The sequence below is a fragment of the Nycticebus coucang genome, chromosome 4, assembly GCF_027406575.1.
Source record: "Nycticebus coucang isolate mNycCou1 chromosome 4, mNycCou1.pri, whole genome shotgun sequence".
In the NCBI taxonomy this organism is placed as follows: Eukaryota; Metazoa; Chordata; class Mammalia; order Primates; family Lorisidae; genus Nycticebus; species Nycticebus coucang.
In genome coordinates this window covers 45700894-45716149 of record NC_069783.1, presented here as the reverse complement: position 1 = coordinate 45716149, position 15256 = coordinate 45700894, and the positions used below count along the sequence as shown (strand labels likewise).

The 15256-nt window shown below is 43.0% G+C and overlaps 2 pseudogenes; one reads left to right on the top strand and one right to left on the bottom strand.

The window, feature by feature from the left end:
* Positions 1 to 558: 558 nt before the first annotated feature.
* On the bottom strand, positions 559 to 1278 carry LOC128583970 (vesicle transport through interaction with t-SNAREs homolog 1B-like; annotated as a pseudogene).
* Positions 1277 to 6080, top strand: LOC128584294 (NADH dehydrogenase [ubiquinone] 1 alpha subcomplex subunit 5-like; annotated as a pseudogene).
* The last annotated feature ends 9176 nt before the right edge of the window (positions 6081 to 15256 follow it).

The following is a 15256-nucleotide window of genomic DNA, read 5'->3' as shown; positions in this document are numbered from 1 at the left end:
CGGGTGGTGGGTTCAAACTCGGCCCTAGCCAAAAACTGCAAAAAAAGAAAAGAAAAGAAAAGAAAAACTAGCCAGTTATTGTGGCAGTTGCCTGTAATCCCAGCCACTTGGGAGGCTGAGGCAAGAGGATCTCTTGAGCCTAAGACTTTGAGGTTGCTGTGAGCTGTGACACCACTAGTAGCATCTAGTTTTTGTCTTTCAGAATTTGAAAGACCTTGTCTGGGCCCCAGAGGTACCATGCAGAAAAAAGTCCTGGTAGACAATGTTGGAGGTTGAATGCCTGTCTTGCAGCTTAAAGGCTGGAAGTCTGGAGAAGGGGCTGGGTTCCCACTGCTTATGCTGGAAACTTTGTGGAGGCCTCAAAAAATGAAGTAGAGAGCTTGGCTTGGAGATTCCTGTCAATATTTCTTTTTTGTTGTTGTTGTTTTTTAATTTGAAGAAGTCATAAACACCATTTATTACCTTGGTATATCTGGCTGCACTATGCATCCTTCAACTGCTAGCCTGCAGCAGCAACACTTACTCCACATCCCCCACACCCTCTTTCACAAGGTCAAAGTTCTAGTCCACAAAGCCCTCCCTATGAAGAGCTCAGTGCTTGCCGAAGAATTTGTAGTAAACCAGGCCCCCCAGGATGGCCAATTCCAGTAAGATGACCATGGAGAGCAGCAGCTTGTTGGTCGTCACTTTTCTGGACATTGAAGGAGAATCTTTCGACTTTTGCTCAAGTTTTCACTTGTGTTTACCAGCCTACTCTTGGTACGTTCCAACTGCTCTCGTTGTTCTCCCAGCTCTTCTATGATTTCTGAGCCAATCTGGTCAGTCTCCATGGCAATCCGATGAGAACGCTCAATACTTTGGGTGGCTCGGTTCAGACTTTCAGTGCCTTGCAGAAGCAATGCTCTTTGAGACTGTAGCTGATTCATATGCTCATTCTCTACTACGTATGTGCCATATTTCATGTCTCCTCGTCCTCCAGGTGTGGCTGTCAAAGGTGTGCTTCTCACTTCCCGATGGAGTTTGACAAGGTCCTTCCGGTAGTTTCGGATCTTAGACACCATAGGGTTACGGAAGGACAGCGGTGCATAACGTAGTCCCTCCTCCATCTCTGCCAGCTTCCTGCTGCTTTTCATCAAAATCTCTGATCAACTTCTTCTTCTCTTGGGTCCCTGCCGTCCCCAGCAGCCGCTCCGGCAGCCCTCGTAGGTCTTTCTGGAGACCGCGGAAGATCTCGTGCAGCTTCTCCAAAGGCTCCCAGGAGGCGGCGGAGGTGGCCATGGCGCACGAGATTCTGGGTGCTGGGCCCGCTCCTCGCCTGGGGATCAGCCGCCCAGCCCCGCAGCCATCAAGGCGACCGCCCCGAATGAGGCGCTTCCGGGGCCGCGCCCAATATTTGTTTAAAGAATTCTATGGGATGGAACCATGAAACATCCCTATGGTGGATGAGAAGAAAGTAATAACCCAGAGCCTTCTGCCTGTGCAGTTGTGTACTCTTAGAGATGTACCTGCAGAGATTTATTTTTGTTTGTTTCCATTGGTCTGTTGGTGTTTTCCTGAAAGCACCATGCTGGTGTCTGTATTTGCATTTGACACAGGGCTCAAGTTGTAGCACTGAAGCTTATGGTTCTTGCTTGTGCAGCGACAAGTGAGAAACACTGTTGGCCTTCCCTACAGAGTAAAAGTAACTGGCAATATACGACGATCAGTTTGCAATCGTAGCCTGTATAAACCCTGTATAACTAGGTTTGGTTTCTTTGGGGAGAAGCTTGGTTGATAGTATAGGTGAGGAAAAACTTTCTTTTACTCTCCTATGTTTTGTGCATAGAGCCTATAGATTAACAAAAGATGGATTAATAAGAGAAAAAGGCATACAAATATAATTGATCTTTTTGATTTTATGTGTAAGGACTAAACGGAAAATAAATGAAAGGCCAAAGAAGTAGTTAGAGGCAGATGTTACATATCATTCTAACAAAGGGAAACAAATTGTGGCAAGATGAGCCCTAGACAGAGGAAGGAGGGGGTTTGGGCTCCTAGCAGAGGTAAATTGTGGGAAGGTAAATATGTGGGGGAAACTAATTGTAGATAAGGATTGTTTAGTAAGCTTTGTTATGCAGACTCAAATCTGGTGTGGTCTCCAGTGAGCAGAGTCAACTCGGGTGATTAATAGTGTTCTCTTCCTGGTATGGGAGACGGAGATATTTACAAATGGGAATTTATGTTACTTTTAAAAAAGAAAATTTATGCTCTGCTTTCAGAAAGAAATGGGGAGGGCAGAGAGTTTCTTAATTGCCATCAGCTGAAAATAATCCTCACGCCCAAGTCACATATTTGGGGTTGGCATATTCTGATCCTCTTCAACAGATTGTGGGAATCTGTCATTTTTACTCATTATAGGGATATCAAGAGAGGAAAAGGAATGCAAATAGGCATCAAGCTAATAATTAACAGTCTCTTCTGAAAATGTACTCAGCATTTGTTTTAATCAAGTATGGCAGACACAGTAATGATTTTATCATTTTATACTCATAGATCTCTAGAAGCAATTGACATGCCACGCAGGGCCATGTGGGGAATAATCAAGGTAGGTCGGGGGGCAGAAATGGGGAACATGGACCATAACCTTTATTGTTTTTGTTTTGAGATAGTATCTTACTCTGTCACCCTGGGTTGAGTGCCACGTCGTCATCATAGCTTACCACAACCTCAAACTCTTGGGCTCAAGCCATCCTCATGCCTCAGCCTCCCAAGTAGCTGGGATTACAGGCAGTCACCACAACATCTAATAATTTTTCTATTTTTAGGAGAGATGAGGTCTTGCTCTTGCTCAGGCTAATCTCAGACTCCTGAGCTCAAGCAATCCACCTGCTTTGGCCTCCCAAGTGCTAGGATTACAGGTGTGAGCCAATGAGCTCAGTCATTTATTCAGATTTTTGCAGGAAGGAATGAGTGAGGCAGGATAGGAATGCTGAGCAAGTTTAGGATTGGTAAACAATAGTTTTATTTATTTATTTACTTATTTATTCATTCATTCATTCAATCGATCATTCATTCTTAGGGACAAGGTCTTACTCTGTTGCCCAGTGGACTGATCACAGCTCATTGTAGCCTTGAACTCCTGGTCTCAACAACCCTCCCGCCTCCTGAGTCCTGAAGGGGAGTCTCAAGGAAACTTGCCCCTTTCCCCTAGGTTGGTTTGCTGAAAAGATCAACTCACAGTTATAGTAGATTAATAAGAGAAAGCTTTATTTCCAAATACCGTGCTCATGGGGGAACCACAAGAATTGAGAGAGGATACCCGAGAAGGGTGAGGTCTAGGAGAACAGGTCTTCTCAAGGAGACCACAAGGATACACTTGCAGGGCCCTCTCCACGGTGACTCAGCTCTTCGGAATTTGTAAATTTAACTTCCTGGAACTTGGAAGTTTCCAAGTTCTGTGAAATCCTGTAGTTCTGTAGGGGCTGGAATAGCATCTCCTGCTTGATTCAAACTGGCCAATAAGAAGGGTACCTGTGGGGTGGAACTTTTTGACTGTCCATAAAAAGGGAAAGACCAATCTAACCGGGGAGTGCGGCCATTTGGAATTCTTATAAATGTGGTGTTTGGGGGCAGCACCTGTGGCTCAAAAGAGTAGGGCGCGGGCCCTACATTCTGGAGGTGGGGGGTTCAAACCCAGCCCCAGCCAAAACACACACACACACACACACACACACGCACACAAAACAACATGGTTGGGAGCTCTTTCTCTCTGTTGGACCTCATCTTCCTGCAACAGAATGATTTCCCAGGCTCGGCACCTATAACTCAGTGAGTAGGGCGCCAGCCACATACAAGGAGGCTGGTGAGTTTTCGCCTGGCCCAGGCCAGCTAAACAACAATGACAACTGCAACCAAAAAATAGCCGGGTGTTGTGGCGGGTGTCTGTAGTCCCAGCTACTTGGGAGGCTGAGGCAAGAATATCGCTTAAGCCCAAGAATTTGAGGTTGCTGTGAGCTGTGATGCCACGGTATACTACTGAGGGTGACATAGTAAGACTCTGTTGCAAAGGAAAAAAAAAATGATCTTCAAAGTTTCAGTGATAGTCAGAGGCTTTTAAAGATGCCTTTTAGAAGGAAGGGGGGAGAGGCCGGTGCCTGTAGCTCAAAGGAGTAGGGCACTGGCCCCATATACTGGAGGAGGTGGGTTCAAACCTGGCCCTGGCCAAAAACTGCAAAAAAAAAAAAAAAAAAATGAAGGAGATGGGGGAGAAACTGGAAAGTATACGTGTAGCAAGTGGTTGCTGGGGTGGTGGTGGGGGGATGGGTAGATGGAGAGAAACAGATTGAGTTGCAGATTAACCTGACAGACAGGTCTTGTGCTTCAAATGACCTTAGGCAGGGCCAGGTCTATGTGATAAGTCATCCAGAAGCCCCTTTTCTGATTCTAAATCAGGTTACTCAGGTTTTATAGAAGAGAGGCCAGGGCTTTCTAATCAAAGATGGCCTTTTCACTAAAAATATTCTTTATACCAAGGAATCATATTTTGGGGTGAAATTTCCTTAGCTCCTTCAGTCCTGAGTTGCTAGTATAACAGTAGGCATAGCTGAAACTCTTAACACCTGGCCTCAAGACAAACTACTGCCTAGATCAGGCGTCCTCAAGCTTTTTAAACAGGGGGCCAATTCACTGTCCCTCAGACCGTTGGAGGGCTGGACTATAGTTAAAAAAAAAAAACAAAACTATGAACAAATTCCTATGCACACTGCACATATCTTATTTTGAAGTAAAAAACAAAATGGGAGCAAATACAATTCACACCACTTCATGTGGCCCGCGGGCTGCAGTTTGAGGACGCCTGGCCTAGATCTTCCAAAGTGTTGAAATTACTGGCAGGAGCTACCATACCCAGTCAGGATTGGATAGTTTGAATAATCTCAGGGTCTCTGGGATATAGGAGTGGTCCCTACTTGTCCAGTACCTGGCCTTGGAGTGATTTATTGGTTTGGTGTTTAAGAGTTTGAACAAGAAGATAGGGGTGTGTACTCTGGATTGATTGGTTTGTATATCAAAGGTGTGCTTGCAAGGGAATCATTTGTTCTCTAGGAATTAGTCCCGGGAGAGGCAGCCTCTTTAGGATCAAAGTCTCAAGGGTCAGGGCACCCAGAATATAGAAAGTGAGGAAATATTAATCACATGTAGTACAATGTGGTAAGGAAAACTTCAATGAAGTATTTTTATTTTATTTTTATTTATTTTTTTTTCAATGAAGTATTTTTAATATTTGATAAATGAATACAGAATTATGTTTGAATCCATGTTCACTAACATTCCTGATAAATGTGAAGTCTTGAATATATATCACTGACTTGATAATCTTTGTTTAAAAATAGTTAATATGGGTGGTGCATGGTTGACTCATCAGTGTCGTCACAGCTAGGGTGCTGAAGAAGACTGCTGGCCTGTGGGACTGGCTGTATGTGACAGTCCACAAGAGAGGCCAGGAGTATTGCATACAAAGAATCTTGACGTTCTTGAGCGAGTCCCTAACAATGCAGCGTATAGAAAGTATGCAGGGCGGCGCCTGTGGCTCAGTCGGTAGGGCGCTGGCCCCATATGCCGAGGGTGGCGGGGTCTAACCCGCCCCGGCCAAACTGCAACCAAAAAATAGCCGGGCGTTGTGGCAGGTGCCTGTAGTCCCAGCTACTCGGGAGGCTGAGGCAAGAGAATCGCTTTAGCCCAGGAGTTGGAGGTTGCTGTGAGCTGTGTGAGGCCACGGCACTCTACCGAGGGCCATAAAGTGAGACTGTGTCTCTACAAAAAAAAAAAAAAATAGAAAGTATGCAGAGCAGATTACAAATGAGAAGCCGGCTACAGTTAAAGCAGAACCAGATGTTCACAAGTAAGAAGACCAACTTCAGGGTGGCCAAATAGAAGAGGTGATTCTTCAGGCTGAACATGAACCAAGTCTGGCAAGACAAATGATGCAATGGAAACCATGGGAGCCATTAGTGGAAGAGTCTCCTGCCAATCAGTAGAAATGGCCACTATACTTGTTAATAACCCACCACTATACTTGGTGGGTTGATGGGAAATTAATGTAATTAAATGTTCTATTATGTTAAAAATGTGTCTAAATTATTGACATCAAACTGATGCAGACCTTTAGAGACTTGTTAAAATTAGTGATTATGGCAATAAGTTCTCATTTATCAGTTTTTGATTTGCAAAGTAACCACACAGATTATTTTAAAGATGATATTTCTTTGAACAGATAGGTTGTGGGAAGACTGGAAAATTAATTAGAAAAATTTCTACAGGTCTTCAATGCAAAGGATATAACGGAAAGTAAAGTATCTTTAGTAGGAGCTTCAATGTGACTTAATTATTTTTTAATATCCAAAAAGAAAAGGTGCCTAATTATTGTCTAAACAAATTTATACATCAGTGTTTGAATTAGTAAGAGTGAATATTTTCTTTTTTCTTTTTTTTTTGAGACAGAGCCTTAAGTTGTTGCCCTGGGTAGAGTGCCGTGGCATCACAGCTCACAGCAACCTCTAACTCCTGGGCTTAAGCAATTCTCTTGCCTCAGCCTCCCAAGTAGCTGGGACCACAGGGGCCCACCACAACACTTGGATATTTTTTGGTTGTAGTTGTCATTGTTGTTTGGCAGGCCTGGGCTAGATTTGAACCCGCCAGCTCCCATGTATGTGGCTAGTGCCTTTAGCCGCTTGAGCTATAGGCACCGAACCAGAGTGAATATTTTCAAACGTGATAAAATAGCAAAAGTAGCTGGTGATAATATTTGTAATTGTGGTTAACATCCTTGGATGTGATCTCATGAATATAAAGTTAAATGTAAATATATAATCATATACTAATTACCAAGTCCATAATACATGTCATTTTATTAAAAAAAGTTATATGTCTTCATCTTGATTTTATCACAATGTAGGGTATAATATAAAGGTATAAACATTTTAGGTAAGACTTCAGATTTTTTGGTTTTGTTTTGTTTGGAAAGCCTAATTAATTTGAACTTTCTAATTTTTTTGATGCTGGTTTTATGGGTTAGAATAGGGGTAGGGAACCTTTTCATGCTGGGAGGCCACATTCTTAAATGTACTTAAAATGTACATTATTTGTGCAAATCCAACTATTATGTGCTTAGTAAGTTCAACAAACGAAAACTATTTGTTAATTTTGAAGTTAACTAACCTTTAAAATTTTTTTTTTTTGTAGAGACAGAGTCTCACTTTACTGCCTTCAGTAGCATGCCATGATGTCACAGGACTCACAGCAACCTCTAGTTCTTGGGCTTCTGCGATTCTCCTGCCTCAGCCTCCCGAGCAGCTGGGATTACAGGCGCCCACCACAATGCCCGGCTTTTTTGGTTGCAGTTCAGCCGGGGCTGGGTTTGAACCCACCACCCCCGGTATATGGGGCCAGTGCCCTACTCATTGAGCGACAGGCGAAGTTAACTAACCTTTTAATGACTTTGTTGCATCTGCTTTTCTTTGTGAAGCATTTGAACATTTGGTTGCAGCACGGAAGTCCACAGTTTCGGTTGATCCTTTCGATGGGTATCAGTCATTTGGGCTTCTCCATTTGGGTAGGGGAGAATATAGATTCACACAAAAAGTGCTTGAAAAGCAAGAAAGCATTTTTCAAGCATGTTGCTGAAGATGTGGATATTCTATTGTATTTTTCCATATTTCAACTGCATCTTTCTCAGCATCACACAAGCTTTTTTTTTTTGAGACTCACTATGTCACCCTCAGTAGAGTGCCATGGCGTCATAGTTCACAGCAACCTCAAACTCTTGGGCTTAGGTAATAATTCTCTTTCCTCAGCCTCCCAAGTAGCTGAGACTACAGGTGCCTGCCACACTGTCCAGCTATTTTTTTTTTTTTAATTTCAGTTTGCTTGTTAATTCTTCTTTGTTTGAAGTACTCCTTTTTTGTTGTTGTTGATTTTCTTCTTCCTCTGGCGGTGCTGGCTGTTTTTGATGTTGTTAGTAGAGACGGGGTCTTACTCTGGCTCACTGCTGCTCATACTGGTCTTGAACCTCTGAGCTCAGACAATCCACCCTCCTCGGCCTCCCATAGCGCTGGGACTACAGGCGTGAGCCACCACGCCTGGCCCCAGCTATTTTTTTGTTGCAGTTATCATTGTTGTTTAGCTGGCCTGGGCCAGCTCCAGCCTCTATGTATGTGGCTGGTGCCCTAACCACTGTGCTGTGGGTGATGAGCCCAAAAAATGATTTTGAAAGCTCTCATATACTGAGAGCTTAATTCCAATTGTAGCTCTTTAGGTGCCATGATGATATCAACTCCGTAAGGCTGAAATGCTAATTTGAGGGTGATGTTAGGATTCTCAAAGTCAATGAACCGTTCATTGTATTCTCCAATTAATTGGTCTATAACAGCTGCATATTCTTTTTTTTTTTTTTTGAGACAGAGTCTCACTGTGCCACCCTTGGTAGAGTGCCTTGGTGTCACAACTCACAGAAACTTCCAACTCTTGGGCTTACGCGATTCTCTTGCCTCAGCCTCCCAAGAATCTGGGACTACAGGCACCTGCCACAATGCCCGGCTATTTTTTTGTTATAGTTGTCATTGTTGTTTAGCAGGCCTGGGCTGGTTTTGAACCCACCAGCCCTGGTGTATGTGGCCAGTGCCCTAAGCACTGAGCTACAGGTGCTGAGCCTAACAGCTACGTATTATTCAAATGATTCCTATATGACATCCTGCTCATCAGTGACCTTTGCTAACTGAGGAAAATGTTCATCTGAAATTTTCTTTTGAAGAAGGACTTGGAAAAAAGATAGCTTCTTTCCAAATGCTTGGATTTTTTTTGCCACATATCATATATAGATTTAATTTTACCTTGCAAAGAAATATTCAGGTTGTTTTGATTTGACATTTCAAACACAAATGTTACACTCCTATAGAAATCCTCTTTTAATAATTCACATTGCTGATGTCTATTCTTCATAAAATCTAAACATTTGTTCTTAGATAAAATTTTGTGTAACACCTACCAGTCCCTGTGAGAGCCAACACCCTTGAGAATGTTATGGCAAATCCATACTGAATGCCTCATGGTTCAGCTTTCGCTTGACGTATGTTGCATTTGCATGAATAGAGTTCACAATACTTACAACTTGTTGAAAAGTGTTTAAAATAATACAATGGCTTTAGCACAAAGATTTTGCTGATGTAAGATACAATGAAAAGAAATAAGAGCATCTGGATCTGCTAATCCTTTTTTTTCTTTTTTAAATTGTATAATAAACCCTTAATGTTTTCCTGTCATGGAAGGTCTATACATACACTCACTAAATTTACCAAATTTAGTTCACCGTCATGACTTTTACCTTGAAAGTCGTTGACGATATCTTTTCCCTGCGTTCTGTTTGCAAGAGCGCCCAAAGTAAGCAACTCTTCCTAGCAAAGAAAATCTTCGACCCGAATGAAGTATATAAAACCTGTGCTGGGCTTGGCACCTGTGGCTCAAGCGGCTAAGGCACCAGCCACATACACTTGAGCTGGCGGGTTCGAATCCAGCCTGGGCTCGCCGAACAACAATGATGGCTGCAATCAAAAAATAGCCCGGCATTGTGGCAGGCATCTATAGTCCCAGCTACTTGGGAGGTGGAGGCAGGAGAATCGCTTGAGCCCAGAAGTTGGAGGTTGCTGTGAGCTGTGATGCTATGGCACTCTACCCAGGGCAATAGCTTGAGGCTCTGTCTCAAAAAAACAAAACAAAAAACAAAAAACCTGTGCTGAGTCAGGACTATCAGTTAATTCATCAAGTGACTGAATAATATCTATTCTCCTTTTGAAGTCCTGCATGAAGTTGTTCTGTTAAGTTGAAGGCTGATTCATGCTGCCAACTAGTTGTCTTGAAAGAGAGAGGTGCCGGGCGGTGCCTGTGGCTCAGTGAGTAGGGCGCCAGCCCCATATGCTGAGGGTGGTGGGTTCAAACCCAGCCCCGGCCAAACTGCAACAATAAAAAAATAGCCGGGCATTGTGGTGGGTGCCTGTAGTCCCAGCTACTCGGGAGGCTGAGGCAAGAGAATCACATAAGCCCAAGAGCTGGAGGTTGCTGTGAGCCGTGTGACGCCACTGCACTCTACCGAGGGCAGTAAAGTGAGACTCTGTCTCTACAAAAAAAAAAAAAAAAAGAAAGAGAGAGGTGCCGATAAAGTGAGACTCTGTCTCTCTAAAAAAAAAGAAGGGTGGCGCCTGTGGCTCAGTGAGTAGGGCGCTGGCCCCATATACTGAGGGTGGTGGGTTCAAACCTGGCTCCAGCCAAACTGCAACAAAAAGTAGCCGGGCGCTGTGGCAGGCACGTGCAGTCCCAGCTACTGGGGAGACTGAGGCAAGAGAATCGCCTAAGCCCAAGAGCTGGAGGTTGCTGTGAGCTGTGATACCACATCACTCTACCAAGGGCCACAAAGTGAGACTCTGTCTCTAAAAAAAAGGAGGAAGAAGGCATTGTTTGTACTTCCAAACATTATTGGGGTCTAAGTATACTACACCTTGGACAACGCATTCTTTCACAATTTCTATGTCACTGAATGGCTTCCCCTTTTTCCTGAGTAAGCAAAGATTTTGTAAGTTGCTTCAGGGGCATTATTTCCAGGTCTTATTATTATTATTATTATTATTATTGTTAAATCATGGCTGTGACATTAGTGCAATCAAGGAGTACAATGTGCTGGTGTCATATACAATCTGAAATAATCTCATTAAACTGTTCAATGTAGCCTTCACGGCATTTTCTTAGTTATCGTATGTAGACATTTGTATTCTGCATTTAGTAAGTTTCACCTGTACCCATTCTAAGATGCACCATAGGTGTGGCCCCACCAATTACCCTCCCTCCATCCTAACCTCTCCACTCCCTTCCCCTCCCTTGGCCCTTTCCCCATATTCTTGTGCTATAGTTGGGTTATAGCCTTCATGTGAAAGCTATAAATTAGCTTCGTAGTAGGGCTAAGTACATTGGATACTTTTTCTTCCATTCCCGAGATACTTTGCTAAGAAGAATATGTTCCAGCTCCATCCATGTAAACATGAAAGAGGTAAAGTCTCCATCTTTCTTTAAGGAAGCATACTATTCCATGGTATACATGTACCACAATTTGCTAGTCCATTCGTGGGTCGATGGGCACTTGGGCTTCTTCCATGACTTAGCGATTATGAATTGGGCTGCAATAAACATTCTGCTACAGATGTCTTTGTTATATTGTGATTTTTGGTCTTCTGGGTATATAGTTAGTAGAGGAATTACAGGATCGAATGGCAGGTCTATTTTTAGATCTCTAAGTATTCTCCAAACATCCAAAGGAATCCATTCCTCCAAAAGGAATGTATTAGTGTACCTTCCCACCAGCAGTGTAGAAGTGTGTTATTTCCAGGTCTTATTGTTGCTTGAAAGAATTGTCTTAGCTTTTGCTTTCCATCTTTTAATTTCTTCAATACAACCATCTGTGCCTCTCTATCTAACTTAAAATATTTGTGGTCCTTATAAGTGTTATAATGCCTTCAATGTTGATATTGCAGTATCCCAAAGCGAGCAAATCATCTTATCTTTAGCAGAAACAAGATAATATTGCAATTCCCAGTTCTCCTCAAAAAATCTGTTTTCGGCTCAGCGCCTGTGGCTCAAGCAGCTACTGCGCCAGCCACGTACACCTGAGTATACCTGAGCTGGCGGGTTCAAATCCAGCCCGGGTCCACCGAACAACAATGATGGCTGCAACCAAAAAATAGCTGGGTGTTGTGGTGGGCGCCTGTAGTACCAGCTACTTGGGAGGTGGAGGCAGAAGAATCACTTGAGCCCAGGAGTTTGAGGTTGCTGTGAGCTGTGATGCCACCACACTTTACACTCAGTCTCAAAAAAAAAAAAAAATCTGTTTCCTTCCCTCAGTGTTCTCTTGGTCTTCTTTGACATGACAGGCTGTTAGCAGACAGAAGTAAGAAATCCTGTCAAGCTTTGCAACTATTTCACAAATTCTGCTTTAAACAGATCCACAGTGCACCATTGTCAAAAGCCAATAACAAACTGAAGTGATAGACCCCCATAAACTCTCACCAGCCAGCCTCATGCAGAATGGCACCAGTCAGGTGGGGGAAGTTAGAACTAAATCATGAGTGTAGCAGCCATCAATTTAGCCCTTATAAAGTAAGGGCTTACTGATGCCCCCAGGGGTCCTCAAACTGAGGCCCGCGGGCCACATGAGGCGGTGTGATTGTATTCCTGTTTTGTTTTTTTACTTCAAATTAAGATGCAGTGTGCACAGGAATTTGTTCATAGTTTTTCTTTTTTCTTTTTTTTTTTTTTATAGAGACAGAGTCTCACTTTATAGCCCTCAGTAGAGTGCTGTGGCATCACACAGCTCACAGCAACCTCCAACTCCTGGGCTTCAGCGATTCTCTTGCCTAGGCCTCCCAAGTAGCTGGGACTACAGGCGCCCGCCACAACGCCCAGCTATTTTTTGGTTGCAGTTAAGCGGGGGCGGGGTTTGAACCCGCCACCCTCGGTATATGGGGCCGGTGCCTTACCGACTGAGCCACAGGCGCCGCCCCATAGTTTCTTTTTTTAAACTATAGTCCAGCCCTCCAATGGTCTCAGGGACAGTGAATCGGCCCCCTGTTTAAAAAGTTTGAGGACGCCTGCTGGCGTTTAGCCCATATTGTTCTAATTGTACAGGTCAATACCAGAGGAGTATTTCCTTGATACTTATTCTTTGGTATTTTAAATATGTTCATTTTAAAAATGATATAAAAATATAAAAGATGAACAAAAATGTACTAATAAAAATAGAAGGATTTGGGTAGTGCCTGTTGCTTAAAGGAGTAGGGCACCTGCCCCATATATTGGAGGTGGTGGGTTCAAACCTGGCCCTGGGCCAAAACCTACAAAAAAAAAAAAAGGATTTGTTCTGTAAACTTTTTTTTTTTTTTTTTTAAGACTATTTTTTTTTTTTGGCCGGGGCTGGGTTTGAACCCGCCACCTCCGGCATATGGGACCGGCGCCCTACCTGCTGAGCCACAGGGGCCGCCCTGTTCTGTAAACTTTTGAAGGTCACATGTGCCTTAAGGCTACAAGTTCCCCACCTCTGGGTTAGACCAATCATTATCGTTTCCTTAAAATATTTAAGGTTATGAGAATGTGGATATGTGTGTTCAACTAAGTTGAATGATAACCTAACTAGAATGTTTATAAAAAAAGAAAAGAAATGAATTGGTTCTTCTGAATTTCAGATAATGCTGCAAATCATTTGGATTTTATTATCTCATGTTTCATGTCTGTGGAAAATTTTTTATTTTCATCTCTCTGGCAAATTTTTAATATACACAATGATTGTGCTATTTAGCAATTGCAACTTAACCATAATTTTTAAAATCCTCAAATGACCTTAAGAGCTTAGACTAATACAGACTATATTCCATTAGTTAATGAGAACTCTTTGGTTACCTGGAATGCCTTTTTTTTTTTTTGAGACAGAGTTTCACTATGTCGCCCTCAGTAGAGTGCTGTGGTGTCACAGCTCACAGCAACCTCCAACTCTTGGGCTTAAGCGATTCTCCTGCCTCAGTCTCCCAAGTAGTTGGGACTACAGGCACCCACCACAATGCCCGGCTCTTTATTTGTTATTATTGTTGTTGTTATTGTTGTTTAATAGGCCCAGGCTGGACTCGAACCCACTAGCCTTGGGGTATGTGGCCGTTGCCCTACTCACTGAGCCAGGGGTGCCAAGCCTACCTGGAATGTTTTTAAGAAAATTAAAATTCACAGTTAGAGGGAAAACTAGTATGTCACCAGGCATAATTTTTACCTTTTTTTTTTTTTTGTAGAGACAGAGTCTCACTTTATGGCCCTCGGTAGAGTGCCGTGGCCTCACACAGCTCACAGGAACCTCCAACTCCTGGGCTTAAGCGATTCTCTTGCCTCAGCCTCCCGAGTAGCTGGGACTACAGGTGCCCGCCACAACACCTGGCTATTTTTTTGGTTGCAGTTTGGCCAGGGCTGGGTTTGAACCCGCCACCCTTGGTATATGGGGCCGGCGCCTTACCCACTGAGCCACAGGCGCCACCCATAATTTTTACCTTTTTAAAAAAAGTATGGAAAGGGCAGCGCCTGTGGTTCAGTGGATAGGGCACCGGCCCCACATACTGAGGGTGGCAGGTTCAAACCCAGCCCCAGACAAACTGCAACAACAATAAAAAAATTAGCTGGGCGTTGTGGCGGGCACCTATAGTCCCAGTTACTCGGGAGGCTGAAGCAGGACAATCGCCCAAGCCCAGGAGCTGGAGGTTGTGAGCTGTGACGCTGTGGCACTCTACCAAGGGCGATAAAGTGAGACTGTCTCTACCAAGAAAAAAAAAAAGTATGGAAAGGGAGGCAAATTCATTATGATATATACTTTGTCTTATAATGTAAAGTTAATTATATTTTAAAGCTAAGATTGAAAGTTTTGATTGTCATCTAACTTTATAATTAATTATATGTTTCAGAATATACATATAAATATTTAAGTGAATAAGCAAAATAAATTATGTGTGAAGAAAAGAAGATGTCCAGTTCAAAATTGGTACGGGAAGGCCGGGCATGGTGGCTTACACCTGTAATCCTAGCACTCTGGGAGGCCAAGGCAGGTGGATTGCCTGAGTTCACGGGTTTAAGACCAGCCTGAGCCAAAGCGAGACCCCCTCCCTAAAAAATAGCTGGTTGTTGTGGCAGGTGCCTGTAGTACCAGCTATTTGAAAGGCTGAAGCAAGAGAATCACACGGGCCCAAGAGTTTGAGGTTGCCATGAGCTATGATGCCACAGCATTCCACCAAGGGCGACAAAATGAGACTCTGTCTTGGAAAACAAAAACAAAATTGGTATTGGAGTTTTTACCCTGTTTTCCACCAAAGTTAAAAATAAAAAGTTATTTACCTTCTGAGTAATCTCCCTAGAAAACAGAAAAGACTTATGTTAGCTGAATATTTTTATTAAGAACCTGTTAATTTTTGGTGCTTTTTAAACAAACATTAAAAGTTTTTATGTATGAAAGAGCTATGTTACTCTATGATGATGATGTTACTCCTGCTGTGTTTATTTTAAAACATTACATTGTTACTCATGTTAATCAGTTAGCCAAACTCCAACTGTTCTTTGTTTTCCATCACCCACGCTCCTCTCTAAAACAAATGCTAGATCTTCTCTGGTGACTTTTTGATGTTTCCATCCCTTAAAATTCTGAATAAAGTGGGAAGGT